Raw genomic sequence first — 14,928 nt, 5'->3', positions numbered from 1 at the left:
GGTAACTAAAACCCACCATAATGGAATTGAGATCTCCATAATCAATGCACGGACGCAAACCTCCCTCCTTTTTCTTCACAAAAAGAAACTCGAGGAGACGGGTGACATGGAGGGCCGAATGTACCCCTGTCCCAGAGCTTTTGTGACATATGTCTACATAGCCAACGTCTCCTCCTGGGACAAATGGGTACACATGACTGGGCAGTGCAGCGTTTACCTGGAGGTTTATCACGCAATCCCCCTGTCGATGGGGTGGTAATTGGGTCAGGCGATAGCCAAATCGGCATACTTAGCGGGAATGCGGATGGTGGAAACCTGGTCTGGACTCTCCACCGTCGTCGCACCGATTGAAACTCCTACACACCTGCCTGAACACTCCTCAGACCACCCCTGGAGAGCTCCCTGTCTCCACGAAATCCTAGGATTGTGACTAGCCAGCCAGGGAACCCCCAGCACCACCGGAAACGCAGGTGAATCGGTAAGGAACAGACTAATCTGCTCCTTATGATCCCCCCACGTAATCATCTCCAGTGGAACTGTGGCCTCCCTGACCAGCCCTGACCCTAATGGTTGACTATCTAAGGAGTACACAGGGAAGGGGGGGGATCTATCTGTACTAACGGAATCCTCAACTCCTGCGCGTTCCTCGTCCCCTGCCTCAGATGGAACAATCTCTCACTCGGGTGAACTGGGTAGTGGCCCCTCACCGAGTCGGACCCGTTCCAGACAGCATTGGCCCACTCCAGGGCTCTACCCGTTAAACAAGAGATGAGGACACTCACTCTCTCCTCGTCTGAGGGACCCGGCCGAACGGTGGCCAGGTAAAGCTAGAGTTGGAGCAGGAATCCCTGACACCCCGCCGCCGCTCCATCGTACTCCCTCGGAGGCGCAATACGCAAGCGCTGGTACCGGATACCGCTGGAGGACGTTGTAGCGTTGCAGGTGGGGAAGTAGGGAGACCACTCCTCTCCCATCGGTCCATCCTCTCCATCATCTGATCCATCGCTGATCCGATGCGATGAAGGATGGACGTGTGATGAAGGACACTCTCCTCCATCGTGGGGAGAGGGGTGGTGCTCCTGCTGACTCCATCGTAGATGCTGCGGGCTTCTGTAATGCTCGAAGAGTGATGGGTGTGGAGTCAGGCGCAGAGAGCAGAGGATTGGGGAAAACGCTTTATTCTCCGTACAGTAACAGCGCACGAACGGGTGACGCCGAAACACAGGCGGCAATCCCCCAAAGAACAAGAACACTCCATTAAAAAAACAGCAAACAAGCCTGCACGAACACAGGCGGGCTAATTGAACTTAAATAACCCCTTCCCAAAAACCCAAACAAGGAACAGGTGAAACCAATTAGACTAAACAAAACGAAAAGAGGAAAAAGGGATCGGTAGCAGCTAGTAGACCAGTGACGATGACCGCCGAGCGCCACCCGAACGGGAAGGGGAGCCACCTTTGTTGATATTCGTGACACTCTCAGACCATGACAAACAGACAAGATTTTCTGGACTGATGAAACCAAGATTGAACTCTTTGGCCTGAATGCCAAGCATCGCATCTGGAGGAAACCTGGCCCCATACGGTGAAGCATGGTGGTTGCAGCATTATGTTGTGGGGATGTTTTTCAGTAGAAGGGACTGGGAGACTAGTCAGGATTGAGTGAAAGATGGAACGGAGCAAAGTATAGAGAGATCCTTGATGAAAACCTGCTCCAGAGTGCTCCGGACCTCAGACTGGGTTGAAGTTTCACCTTCTAACAGGACAACGACCCTTAGCAAACACCCAAGACAACGCATTAGTGGCTTTGAGACAAATCTCTAAATGTCCTTGAGTGGCCCAGCCAGAGCCCGGACTTGAACCCGATAGAACATCTCTTGAGAAACCTGAAAATAGCTGTGCTGGGACGTTCCCCATTTAACATAACATAACAGAGCAAGAGAGGATTTGCAGAGAAGATTGTGAGAAACTTCCCAAATAAAGGTGTGCCACGCTTGTAGCGTCATACGCAAGAATACTCAGGGTCTTTAAAAAAAGTTTGAAATATCCAATAAATGTCGTTCCACTTCATGATTGTGTCCCACTTGTTGTTGATTCTTCACAAAAAATACAGTTTTATATCTTTATGTTTGAAGCCTGAAATGTGGCAAAAGGTCGCAAAGTTCAAGGGGGCCGAATACTTTCACAAGGCACTGTAGTATATGCATATTATTAGTATGTGTGGATAGAAAACACTCTGAAGTCTCTAAAACTGGTTAAATCATGTCTGTGGCTATAACAGAACGTGTTTAGGAGTAAAAATCCCAAGGAAAACTTTTCACAAACAACACAAAAAAATATTAATCTGCCAGTCTATGTATTGTCTATGGCAAGAGAAAATAGATAGAGTCCCGTTTACAATGCCTACACCTTCCACACGATGTCACCAGTACTGGAATTTCCTGAAAACCTGATTTTGATCAGATAAATAAAGCCCTCTGTCAGTAATCTTTAATTTTCAACAGACACAAAAGACAAATTTCCTTTATATAAAAATCCCCATAACATGAACATTAAATGAAAGAAACCGCAAGGCACCATCAGTAGCCTATATTTTCTATTTTAGCAAAAGTGGGCTAAATTTACTTCAAAGAAAAAAACAATAATAGCAATTTTCTATCATCCACTCAACTGAAATATTTTTAAAATATAATTGGATTGAAATACAATAAAATAAAGTGCAAAAATCTATTAATCAAAAACAACACTTTGTTTAAGGAGAAGTAACATGCAGTGAAAACAAATATTAAACTTTAACTTTTAAACTTGAACTGAGTAAAAACTCTAAATATGTGATTGCACAGTAATGTTCACTTGTTTGAGGTTGAGGGTGATACTTGGTGGTGTCCCATCTTTTCCACAAGTTCATCAATGTTCGGGGTAAGGCTCTGAGCTGAGGAAATCCTCAGAATTGAGTGGAGGTGTTCAGCAGTAAGTCGACTTCTGTGTGATGTTTTGTTCAAGTTCATCAAAGAAAACAGTTGTTCACACAGGTATGTGCTGCCAAACATAGACAACGTTTGAGCAGCCTGGATGCGCAGCTGGGGCATTGTGTCGGGAGGAAACGGGCGAACTCCGCAGCACCCACTGCCGCATATTTTGCCCTCAGTGCATCATTGCATTGGAGGTCAATCAACTCCATTTGGAGGTTTGGTGGTGAGCTTTCCACGTCAACAGCAGATGGGTTAAGCAGTTCCAACCTGCTTTTTTGTGCTTCAAAGTCAGCAAATTTCAGCGGCAAGCATACCTAATCAGCCAACTGTGCGCTCGGGAACGCACTGGTAGAGAGCTTCTCTTTCATGGTCTGGCAGCTGGGAAAGTGGCTCAAATTTTCTTTCCGCATCTGCGTCTCCCACAGAGTTTTGGTTTAAATGCCTTCACTGTACTGTACATATCAGAATGACACGATCCCGACCCTGCAGCTGCAAGTTCATTGCATTCAGATGACTCGTAATGTCACACAGAAAAGCCATTTCACACAGAAACATTTCGTCTCGGAGTTGTGTTGTGTCTTTCCCTTTGCTGTCCAAGAACAGACAAATCTCCTCACGAAGCTCGAAACATCTTTGAAGCACCTTTCCCTGGCTTAGCCATCGCACCTCTGTGTGATAAGGCAAATCACCATGCTCCGTTTCTAACTCCGTCGGAAATGCCTTGAACTGGCGGTGATTCAAACCTTTGGCTCTGATAAAGTTAACTGTGCGGATGATGCTCATTGTCCATTTTCAAGGCTTTAACAACGCTTCCTGGTGTATGATACAATGATAAGCTGTCAGCTCACCTGTCGCGTTTTCCTCTTGCATCTTTTCCCGTATCTTTGCCACCAGTCCGCTCCTGTGTCCAACATCGCAGGTGCTCCGTCGGTTGTCAAACCCAAAAGGCAGCTCCATCTCATTTACACATCTTGACACCTCTTCATACAAATCATGCCCCGTAGTTGTGCCATGCATAGGTAAAGCCAAAAACTCCTCTGTCACGCTTAGGCTGGAGTCCACTCCGCGGATGAAAATTGACAACTGGGCAATGTCAGAAATGTCGGTGCTCTCATCCACAGCCAAGGAATATGCAATGAAATCTTTTCCCTTTTTCACAAGCTGCTCTTTTAGATTGATGGACAACTGGTCTACTCTCTCGGCAATGGTGTTTCTGCTCAGACTCACATTTAAAAAGTTGCCTTTTTCTGGGCAAACTTCGTCACAAACTCATGCAGTTTTTGATGAAATCCCCCTCCGTAAATGGCTGATTTATCTCTTCTGCCAAAATAAAACTGGCCTTGACAGCAGCCTGGCCTTGTGATTTGGCTTTTTTGACTGTCGAGATTTGAGGCCTGTTTTAATTCCTCTGCCTTTTGTAGCCTTTGTTCCATGTCCATATTCTTGTTGTTGTCCGCGTTTTCGTTTCATAATGTCGTCTCAGATTATACTCTCTCAGTACCGCCACACTTTCTCCACACAGAAGACACACAGGTTTTCCAGCTACCTCCGTGAACAAATACTCCGACTCCCACCTTGTTTGAAACCCCGGTTCTCAGTGTCCACCTTCCGTTTTGCCATTTTTGATGGGTATCTGAAAGTTAATTTTACTGTGATGCTGACAACTGCTGTGCCAATAAATATTGAAATGAAGCAGCCTAGTCGGTGCGTCACCGTTGCATTGTGGGAAATGTAAAAAAGATCTGTGCCGGCTTGCTGCGGTCTGCGGGCCGGTTCTAATAATAAATCAAGATCATCCCAGGGGCCGTAAAAAACCTTCTCGCGGGCCGGATGTTGGCCGAGTCACTGGTGCTTCCTGCTTTAGTTTTAGCTTGTAACAGCAATCAGGAGGATAAAATTATAGTCAGATTTGCCAAATGGAGGGTGAGGGAGAGCTGTTTGCTTATGGCCGTATACAGCTCATTGAGTGTGGTCTTAGTGCCAGCATTGGTTTAGTGGGCTGTTCCGTGCTTCTACACCTGCATTGCTTGCTGTTTGGGGTTCTAAGCTGGGTTTCTGTACAGAAGTTTGAGATATCAGCTGATGTAAGAAGTGCTTTATAAATACATTTGATTTGAATTTGATTTGTTCTATCATTTGTGTCTGGAAGTACCTAGCATGCTAGCCAATGTTAGCCAGTTAGCTTGGGTGCCTGACTGCTGTTAGGTCAGAACGCTCAGATCAACCCTACTTTTCGGCCAGTGTGTCTCTGAACACCCCGAGAGCGAAACACTCTGAATTTAAGAACGACCAGTCTGACAACGCTCTGAGTACACTCCAGCATTCCAGATTAAATTTACGAACACACCCGTAGTATAAGCCAGCCTTTAGTCTTGAAATCTTTGTTTTTTTAGTGCATCGCCTCACATGTGAATCCTTAAAGAGATGGGTGGGGCTAAAACTTAAAAGGGTGTGAATGATGCTGAATGGGTGTGGACTACCATTCCAGTGTTTTACTTGCTATATTGTATTTACTTTGCCACCATGGCCTTTTTTGCCTTTACCTCCCTTCTCACCTCATTTGCTCACATTGTATATAGACTTGTTTATACTGTATTATTGACTGTCACGCCTTGGTCATTGTATCTTGTGTTTTGTTATATGTTTGGGTAGGCCAGGGTGTGACATGGGTTTATATGTTGTATTTCGTATTGGGGTTGTATTAATTGGGAGTGTGTATTATTAGGGGTGTGTCTAGTTAGGCTTGGCTGCCTGAGGCGATTCCTAATTGGAGTCAGCTGATTCTCGGATTGGGAACCGTATTTAGGTAGCTTGAGTGCGCGTTGTATTTCGTGGGTGATTGTACCCGTCTTAGTGTTAGTCACCAGATAGGCTGTATTAGTTTCACTCGTTTGTTGTTTTTGTATTTTCAGTTATTTCATGTACCGCATTATTCTTCATTAAAAGTCATGAGTAACCTACACGCTGCATTTCGGTCTGACTCACTTCAAACAACAGACAAACTACATTACATTGACTGTATGTTTGTTTTACTCCATGTGTAACTCTGTGTCGTTGTATCTGTCGAACTGCTTTGCTTTATCTTGGCCAGGTCGCAATTGTAAATGAGAACTTGTTCTCAACTTGCCTACCTGGTTAAATAAAGGTGAAATAAAAAAAAAACTAAAAAAAACAAAGAAGAGCTCTCCAATAGGTACCAAAAGATTCAAGGGCCAAAAGTTAGGTTACAAGTTTATCAACTATCAAAGCAGAATTACTTTCCCATTGTCCTTCAACTGTAGTGTATGATATACCATTTTCTAGCTCTGAGCCTCTACTTTTATCCAATGTAAAAAACACAATTTCAACTACATATGACCGAATTGAGCCGGTTGGTAACAAATGGGGTTTTAAAATGCTTGGGGACTTTGGAGTATGAGTCTGGGGGAGATAATGATTTGGGCAGCGATGCCATTTAGTGAGCTCTGAAATGTAAACTAATTATGAAGAATTAGGATTCTATTCTGAAAAACATTCTTTATCGGCTTCCTGTGGATCACTCTTTGTTGAAGTTGTAGAGAGCTGTAAGGCGAAGACAGACACCTGTAATTTGTCAGGTGTTGTAGGCCTACATCTGTGCATATCATTTTCAAAAGCTTCAACATGTGATACATATAAACCGACACCAGGCTGACATCTCCTATTGTAATATATGACTATAGGTCCATCAGCATACTCTGAGGAAACATCCAGAGAATAACATTGAAAAAAATGCTGGATAACCTCTCATTAGGAATGAATTGGTCTTGTGCTCAGTATCATCATATACAGATGTCGGATCTTAATTTGACCTGTTTCTTCGCAGGAGGAAAATAATCCTGCAGCAAGAGAATTTGAATATCTGAAGAAATATTTAGAAGCACCGACAGGGGGCAGCTGGAAGCAGTGTTTGTATACATTGCAGTCCCATACCTACATTGGACTGCAGGTCCACTGGGCGCCAAGTAGTGTATGTAACTGTGGAGGCTGGTAGGATGATATATAGGAGGACCGACTCATTGTAATGCCTGGAATGGTATGAATAGAACGGCATCAAACATATGGAAATTACGTTTGACTCCGTTCCGTTTATTCCATTCTAGCCATTACAATGAGTCCATCCTCCTATAACTCCTCCCACCAGTCTCCTATGATATTTAGGCTACATGCAGGCTACAATGCATCTCATATGAATTCTTATGTGGATTATAATAAATTGACATATTTGTAGGGGGTAGATGTATCTCTCGTTAGGGGAAATCTGTTTTTTGTCAACTGTTTTCATACACAGTATGTTCAAGGCAAACCATGGGTGGCCTCAATGCCTGTGGGGTCCATCGGTTACAGCCGCTGGACCCCACTACACATACTGTATGCCAGTGTTGGCATTGGTTCGAATCTGGCCCACTGCCCTTTGACTCACCTCCCCTTGTCTTTCCTCTTCAAAAAAAGTAATATAATTAATTAAATTAGTTTAGAGAGACTATAGCCAAGTTAGGCCCACAAGTTGATTGCATTAATCGAAATGTTTTCAAGAAGTAAAACCAATAGTCTAATAATTGACAAGTGCCTCAGCTCAATAAAATCATCTTTGGAATTGCTCAAATACATAAACATCTGACCAGCTTTACGAAATGACATATTAAAGCCACACAATACAGGCTTTCAATCCACAACAAGGATGACTTCAAATGCAGGCATCAAACTGAAAGTGCAGTAGGCCTATGCTACTGTAGCCAGTGCATAACAGCTTAGCAATGGAAATAACAACAACTGTAAGGGCCATGCACACCAAAGATCCTTTAACCATATTGACAAATGATACATAGCCTAACTATAAAACATGAAGGAGCATCCACACTGGAGTAAAATGTATCGTTCTACAGTATTCCTACATCTGTCAATCAACTGACGGCCCAAATCAGCTCATCAACTCAGCCAGGGAAACACAAACAGTAGCATATTAATGGTTTTCACACCATTAATTATGTGACAATGGGTAGGCTAACGGTAGCCTACAGAATGTATTGGAATATTATCAAATAAGAAGGGGCCTATTGCAAAACTTGATGTCACGTTAAACCATCAATACGCAACCTATTTTGGAGTACGCTGATACCTAGCTAGTAACCGAGATTAACTAAGATTAAGCTACATACAATATGTTCATTTTACATGCACATTACCATAAATTCAAATGTCGGGGAATGGCAATATATGCAATAATGAGATGATCAAGCACATTTCAACCACATTTTCAACGTAATTTTAACTAGCACATTTTGTTGATGGTTTCTGGTATCCTTAGCTTTTCCATTCCTCCCTGTGTTCTATCTCAAAACCAATACACAGCAGGGGTAAAAGAGATGACAGAATAAAATCAATGCAAATCTCCTTAAGCCTATTATCATGTTAAACTCTCTAGTTCAGAGGCAAGAAAGGAGAACAGACTGGACATTAGAAATGCACTGAGCCTTCGGTCTCAGCTCACTACTGCCATTGTGTAGCTTTGTGTAGCTTTGTGTAGCGGATGGGGGCCATGGCATAGTATAGACACACACACAGAAGCACCCACGCACCCACACACACACTACAGGACAGGGGGGGGGGGTAAATCTGCATTGTCAGTCAAGCACGCAGATGTAGCTGAAGAGTCTACCCCCCCTCCCCCTTTCCCCACATCCCTTCAACCCTTCACTGTCCACTGGGCCCCAATCATGTGTATAGAAGTATGGGGGAAAAGAGAGAGGGAAAGAGAGCATGGCCACAGCAATTAAAAACCCTGTCCGCTCAATTGACTGTGCTCATAGAGGAGGGGAGAGAGGGGGGGGAGTGGGTCCTGGAGCGTAATGAAAAAATGAGGGTGTATGCAGATCAGGGGGCCGAGGCCAAAAACTGACCATTTAGGGGCGATTAGGACTCTTATCCTCCAAGCCGCAAATGTTTCCCCTGACCCCTGGGTTCGTTAATTAGAGACCCCAAATAGGCACACACACACAGACGTGTTCCAACCGACAACACAGAAACACCAACACGTGTGATAGGGTTATGTGATGCATACATACATCCTTGACAAAATTACAATGATAAATAGGTTTTTGGCACACAGCCAAGCAGTTTTACGATTCACCCTCCTGTCACATCGCTGATAATCTCTGGGCGGGACAAGTGATCGCGGAGGCCCTCCGAGTGGGACTGCCCCTAGGAGGGGAGGCAGTGTTTTAGTTAATGGCAATTATGCCTAATTAGGTGAGTGGGCCATTCCTGTAAGGGACTAAGGGAACGCACCCTATTTTGGACTACGCTGATACCTAGCTAACCAGTAGGGTGTGGGTCTGGTCACTTTTGCACAGGAGAAGTGGATTCTTGCACATTTCTCTGCATGCTATCAGGATGCCTGCTATAGGTTTTTTCTTGCTATGCATCGATCTTGACATTGCTTGTTTATGATTTTTTTGTCCACTAACAATAACATCTATGCAATACCATAATTATACCATAATTAACAGATTAGAATCCTTTCTACACACAATAGTTTATACCATAGGCATTTGTTTGAGAAGTGTGTCGTCACTGTACGTGGTGTTTGTGTCTATCCAGTTATGCACAGAGTTATGCTTGTCCATACTCTTCTATTCTCCCACTGTTCCCTGCCTTCAGTCATTAGTGACGTCTAGTGTATTAGTGCGGAGCCGGAGAATGGTTTTTGTAGAGAAACTGCCGTGGAAAGCCTCCTCTTGCATGGTGGTGTATCCACTGTAGCTGCAGGCAGTAGTGTTGTCTTTGGGTTGTGTTGAGATGACCTCTACTGGTCTACTGGGTGAATGGCATCACCAAGGCCTGGGTGCTGACCTAGGATCTGTTTGCACTTTAGATCATAATGAATGATATTATATGGACAGGTTGGACCTGATACTAGATCAGCACTCCTAGTCTGAGACACTTTATGAATACGGGCACAAAGCTCAGAGTCTAATGAGTCAGGGGTTCCAAGCTCGGATGAATTCTCTCGTCACCAAACGGAAGCTAACGGGGCGAAACATGGAGGAACCAACCTGAACTTGTTCCATTGGATAACTCTCATTTTCGTTGCAATTTTTTCCTATGGTTTGATATAGTGTACACTGAGAAGGCACCCAAAGGATTTTAGAATGATCCAGATTGAGTTGTTTCACAGTATTTACACGTTAGCGTTAGCTGTTAGCTGTTAGCTGTTTACCGAGCATTGCTCATGCATAGTGGAATACACCATAGATAATTGTTTCTATAGATTTCTTCTATGCCAAACGGGAGAAACAAATCATTTCTATTCATCAAATCAGTTCCCAGTCCGATAGATAACTACAAGAAATGCCATCACAAGAATCATATAAAGGAACGCTTAACTTGTCCTTATTAAAATTATATTTTGACGCATTCCAATGCTGAATATCAGAAGCTAAACATGCAAGTAATTTCCACCAAGCTAAAGACATGTAAATAAATATACTTTAATCAACATAATAATGTCAGATGTGACATTATCCCATTATTATCAACGAACCAGAGACCATAACTTTATGATACATAAAGCCATCTCCTCAGCCTCAGGGGTCCTTCAGACGATCCGATGGCACCGGTAGTTTATCAGGAGCTGGTTGGCCCATTATAAATCAATTGAACTAGCGACACATGAACTTTAAAAAGGCCACAGTGCCTTCGGAAAGTATTCAGCCCCTTGGTTTTTCATTACACATTTCATTACGTGAATTTACGCCATTTTCTAAAATGGATGCAATAAAAAACTCATCCTGAGCAATCTGCACACAATACCCCATAATGACAATTCAAAAGCAGGTTTTTAGAAATGTACATAAATATTCATACCCTTTGCTATGAGACTCAAAATTGAGCTCAGGTGCATCCTGTTTCCATTGATCATCCTTGAGATGTTTCTAAAGCTAGATTGGAGTCCACCTGTGATAGATTCAATTGACTGGACATGAATTGGAAAGGCACATACCTGTCAATGTAAGGTCCCACAGTTGACAGTGCTTGTCAGAGCAAAAACCAAGCCATAAGGTTGAAGGAATTGTCCGTAGAGCTCCGAGAGAGGTTTGTGTCGAGGCTCAGATCTGAGAAAGGGTACCAAAAATGTCCTGCAGCATTGAAGGTCCCCAAGAACACAGTGGCCTCCATCAAATTGAAGAAGTGTGGAACCACCAAGACTCTTCCGAGAGCTGGCCACCCGGCCAAACTAAGCAATTGGGGGAGAAGAACCTTGGTCAGGGAGGTGACCAAGAACCCGATGGTCACTCTGACCATCCAAAAACACACATTCTGACCCATCTTTAAAATAGCTGCCAGAAGAAAGTCACACAAAATAAGAAAACCAATCGCCTGATTGGTAGAGTTGCCAGACGGAAGACACTCCTCAGTAAAAGGGACATTACAGCCCGCTTGGAGTTTGCCAAAAGGCACCTACCTATATGACTCTCAGGCCATGAAAAAAAAGATTCTCTGTTCTGAGGAAACCAAGATTCAACTCTTTGGCCTGAATGCCAAGCATCACTTCTGGAGGAAACCTGGCACCATCCATACGGTGAAGCATGGTGGTGGCAGCATCATGCATCATGCTGTGGGGTTATTTTTCAGTGGCAAGGACTGGGAGGCTAGTCAGGATCAAGGCAAGGATGAACGGAGCAAAGTACAGAGAGATCCTTGATGAAAACCTGCTCCAGAACACTCAGAATCACAGACTGGGACAAAGGTTCACCTTCCAACCGGACAACGACCCTAATCACACAGCCAAGACAACGCAGGAGTGGCTTCAGGACAAGTCTCTGAATGTCCTTGTGTGGCCCAGCCAGAACCCGGACCTGAACCCGATCGAACATCTCTGGAGAGAACTGAAAATAGCTGTGCAGTAACGCTCCCCATCCAACCTGATAGAGCTTGAGAGGATCTGCAGAGAAGAATGGGAGAAACTCCCCAAATAGAGGTGTGCCAAGCTTGTAGCATCATACCCAAGAAGACTCGAGGCTGTAATTGCTGCCAAAGGTGCTTCAACAAACTACTGAGTAAAGGGTCTGAATAATTATGTAAGTTATATTTTCATTTGATTTTATTTAACAAATAAGTAAACATTTCTAAAAACATGTTTTTGCTTCGTCATTATGGGAAATTGTGTGTAAAGTGATGAAGAAAAAAACAAATTAATACATTTTAGAACAAGGCTGTGACCTAACAAAATGTGGAAAAAGTCAAGTGGTCTGAAGGTCTCTCTCTCGCAGTGCATGCCGGGAGTTTTTTGGAGTATGAGTGTTTGGTGTGGAGGGCTCTGTCCTAACTAACTTTCCTGATTATGTCCTTGGTCTTTTCTTTCAATTTTATTTTCTATGGTGGAGGGTTAATGCAATATTTGTTTTAGCGGTATCCACAGTTTTTTCAAAGTTAGGGTGGAAGAGGACAGAATATGTTTCCTGGGGTTTGCAAGATGTGGTGTGTTCAATGGCTTCTCAGCCTAGCGCGTAGGAGACGCTGTCAATGCGGCATGGATTCAGGTGTGTTCAATGGCTTCTCAGCCTAGCGCGTAGGAGACGCTGTCAATGCGGCATGGATTCAGGTGTGTTCAATGGCTTCTCAGCCTAGCGCATAGGAGACGCTGTCAATGCGGCATGGATTCAGGTGTGTTCAATGGCTTCTCAGCCTAGCGAGTAGGAGACGCTGTCAATGCGGCATGGATTCAGGTGTGTTCCTGAGTATGGAGTGAAGGTGGAGGAGGTTCTGTTCACGGTCGGTGAACAGGTAGGAGCTGAATTAATACATTCTGCTTCTAGAATGAACAAAGCCGTGGTTGTGTTCATAAAAAGAGCAAATTTGGTTGGTAGGCTAATTGCTAGTGGAATATTTGTAAGGGGTCTGTTGGTGCCAATTTAACCTCTCTCTACCCCTTTGACAAGAATGGTAGTTGCAAATGTGCCTCAGTTTCTTACGGATGATCAAATCAGGAAAGAGCTCAGTCATTTTGGTAAGTGTGCTAGCGGTTTCCGTGTACTGGTCGGTAGGTTTTCAGGCAGATACCGTTAAGCAACTTGTTTCGTTCCGGAGGCAAGTGTTTATGTTTCTGAATAACAATGAGCAACAACTAAATGTGCATTTTAAAGTGAGGCATGGGGAGGGGCTCTATGCAAGGTTTGCCAGCACAGATAGTCTACGGTGTTTTGGGTGTGGGAATTTGGGGCATAATAGCTTTCCATTCCCACATAAAGGCCGTAGACAAGGTGAGGATACAAGCTCCAGTGGGGGAAATTGAAGTCAACGTGCAGGGGGTTAGGAGATGCAGACAACAGAGGCTAGGCCTAGTCATGCCAGGGATGGTGGTGTAGATGAGGCTGGGCTTAGTCATGGCAGAGATGGTGGTGTAGATGAGGCTGGGCCTAGTCAGGCTAGAGATGGTGGGGTAGCGGAGGCTGGGTCTAGTCAGGGTATGGACTGTGGTGTAGATGAGGCTGGGTCTAGTCATGCTATGGATGGTGGTGTAGCGGAGGCTGGGACTAGTCAGACTAGAGATGGTGGTGTAGTTGAGAATGGGTCTAGTTATGCTATGGATGGTGGTGTAGATGCTAGTGGATGAGGAGAGTATAGTGGGGAAGTGTAAGAGACTAGGGGGGAGGAGGAGGGTGTCAAGCGGAAAAGAAAAAAGGGTGTGGTCAAAGGCACCATGGAAACTTTGCCTGGTGCTATGGGGGGGGGGGGCTTGCCCTGACCAGAGAGGAAGGGCAGGTGATCAGGATGGGAGATGGAGACGAGGAGGAAAGTGAGTATGAGGAGTTGTTTTTGTCAGACTCCTCTTCAATGGGCCCAGTGCTGACTGCCAGTCAAGCAGAGGGGTAAAAGTACACATTGAGAGAACTGACAAAGTTCCTGAATGAGAGCAAGGTGGATAAAGTTAATCTTGAGAAAAAAAAGTTCTGATCCGAGAAAGTTTGTAAGATCAGTACAAAATGTTCTGAAAAATGAGGGGCATGGTGTCCTCTCACCCAGGAAACGGTTTAGGTTGAGGAAGTGGGTCGCAGCGGTGCGTAAATGTTTACCTTCAGACACTGTATATTTTCTTTCTGACACTGGGGCTTTTTGAGCTTTGCTATTGGTCTCTTTCTTTGCTGGCTTTTCTCCTACTTCTTATGGAGACTCTTCGGGTAGGATCGCTCAATATAAATGGCGCCAGAGATGCGGGAAAGAGGAGTGTGTTGGGAGAATATGTAAAACAAACAAAAAAAGTACAGGTGTTGTTTCTGCAGGAGACGCATAGTGATGTGTTGAATGAAGTCGATTGGGGCCTCTGATGGAAAGGGGCAAGTGTGTTGAGCCATGGGACACATTTTAGTGCAGGTGGCAGTCCTTTTTGCACCGGGTCTGTCTGTAAAAATGTGCTCCTCAAAGGAGGTGTGTAGGGGTAGGCTGCTTGTTGTAAAAGCAAAAATAAGCAACATGGGTTTTGTCTTTATAAATGTGTATGCACCTAATACATGGAGAGAGAGTGGGGTTCTATTTGGGAGTCTTAGACAGGAACTCTCACAGGTAGCGCCTGAGGAGACGCTGGTGGTCGGATGGGACTGGAACTGTACAATGGATTTTACGAAAGACAAAAATGGGGAAGAGCCTTATTCAGTGTCAGTGGGGGTGTTAAGGGACATCATTAATCAGTTTGACCTAGTGGATGGTTGGAGAACTAAACATCCCAACACAAGACAGTAGACATGGGTGAAGGTTTTTGGGGCTAGGGTGAGTGCAGCCCGACCTGATCGGTTTTACGTGTCTAGGAATTGGGGCAATAGGCTGTTGGGCTCTACCATTCTCCCGGTGGAGTTTTCGGATCACCACATAACCATGGTTCGGCTGTCTATTTCACCAGGCATCCTATTGGAGTTCAATGTAAAGCTCTTACAAGATGCCAC

This window comes from Oncorhynchus gorbuscha, linkage group LGY (assembly GCF_021184085.1).
Source record: "Oncorhynchus gorbuscha isolate QuinsamMale2020 ecotype Even-year linkage group LGY, OgorEven_v1.0, whole genome shotgun sequence".
NCBI lineage: Eukaryota > Metazoa > Chordata > Actinopteri > Salmoniformes > Salmonidae > Oncorhynchus > Oncorhynchus gorbuscha.
This window is presented reverse-complemented; position numbering follows the sequence as displayed.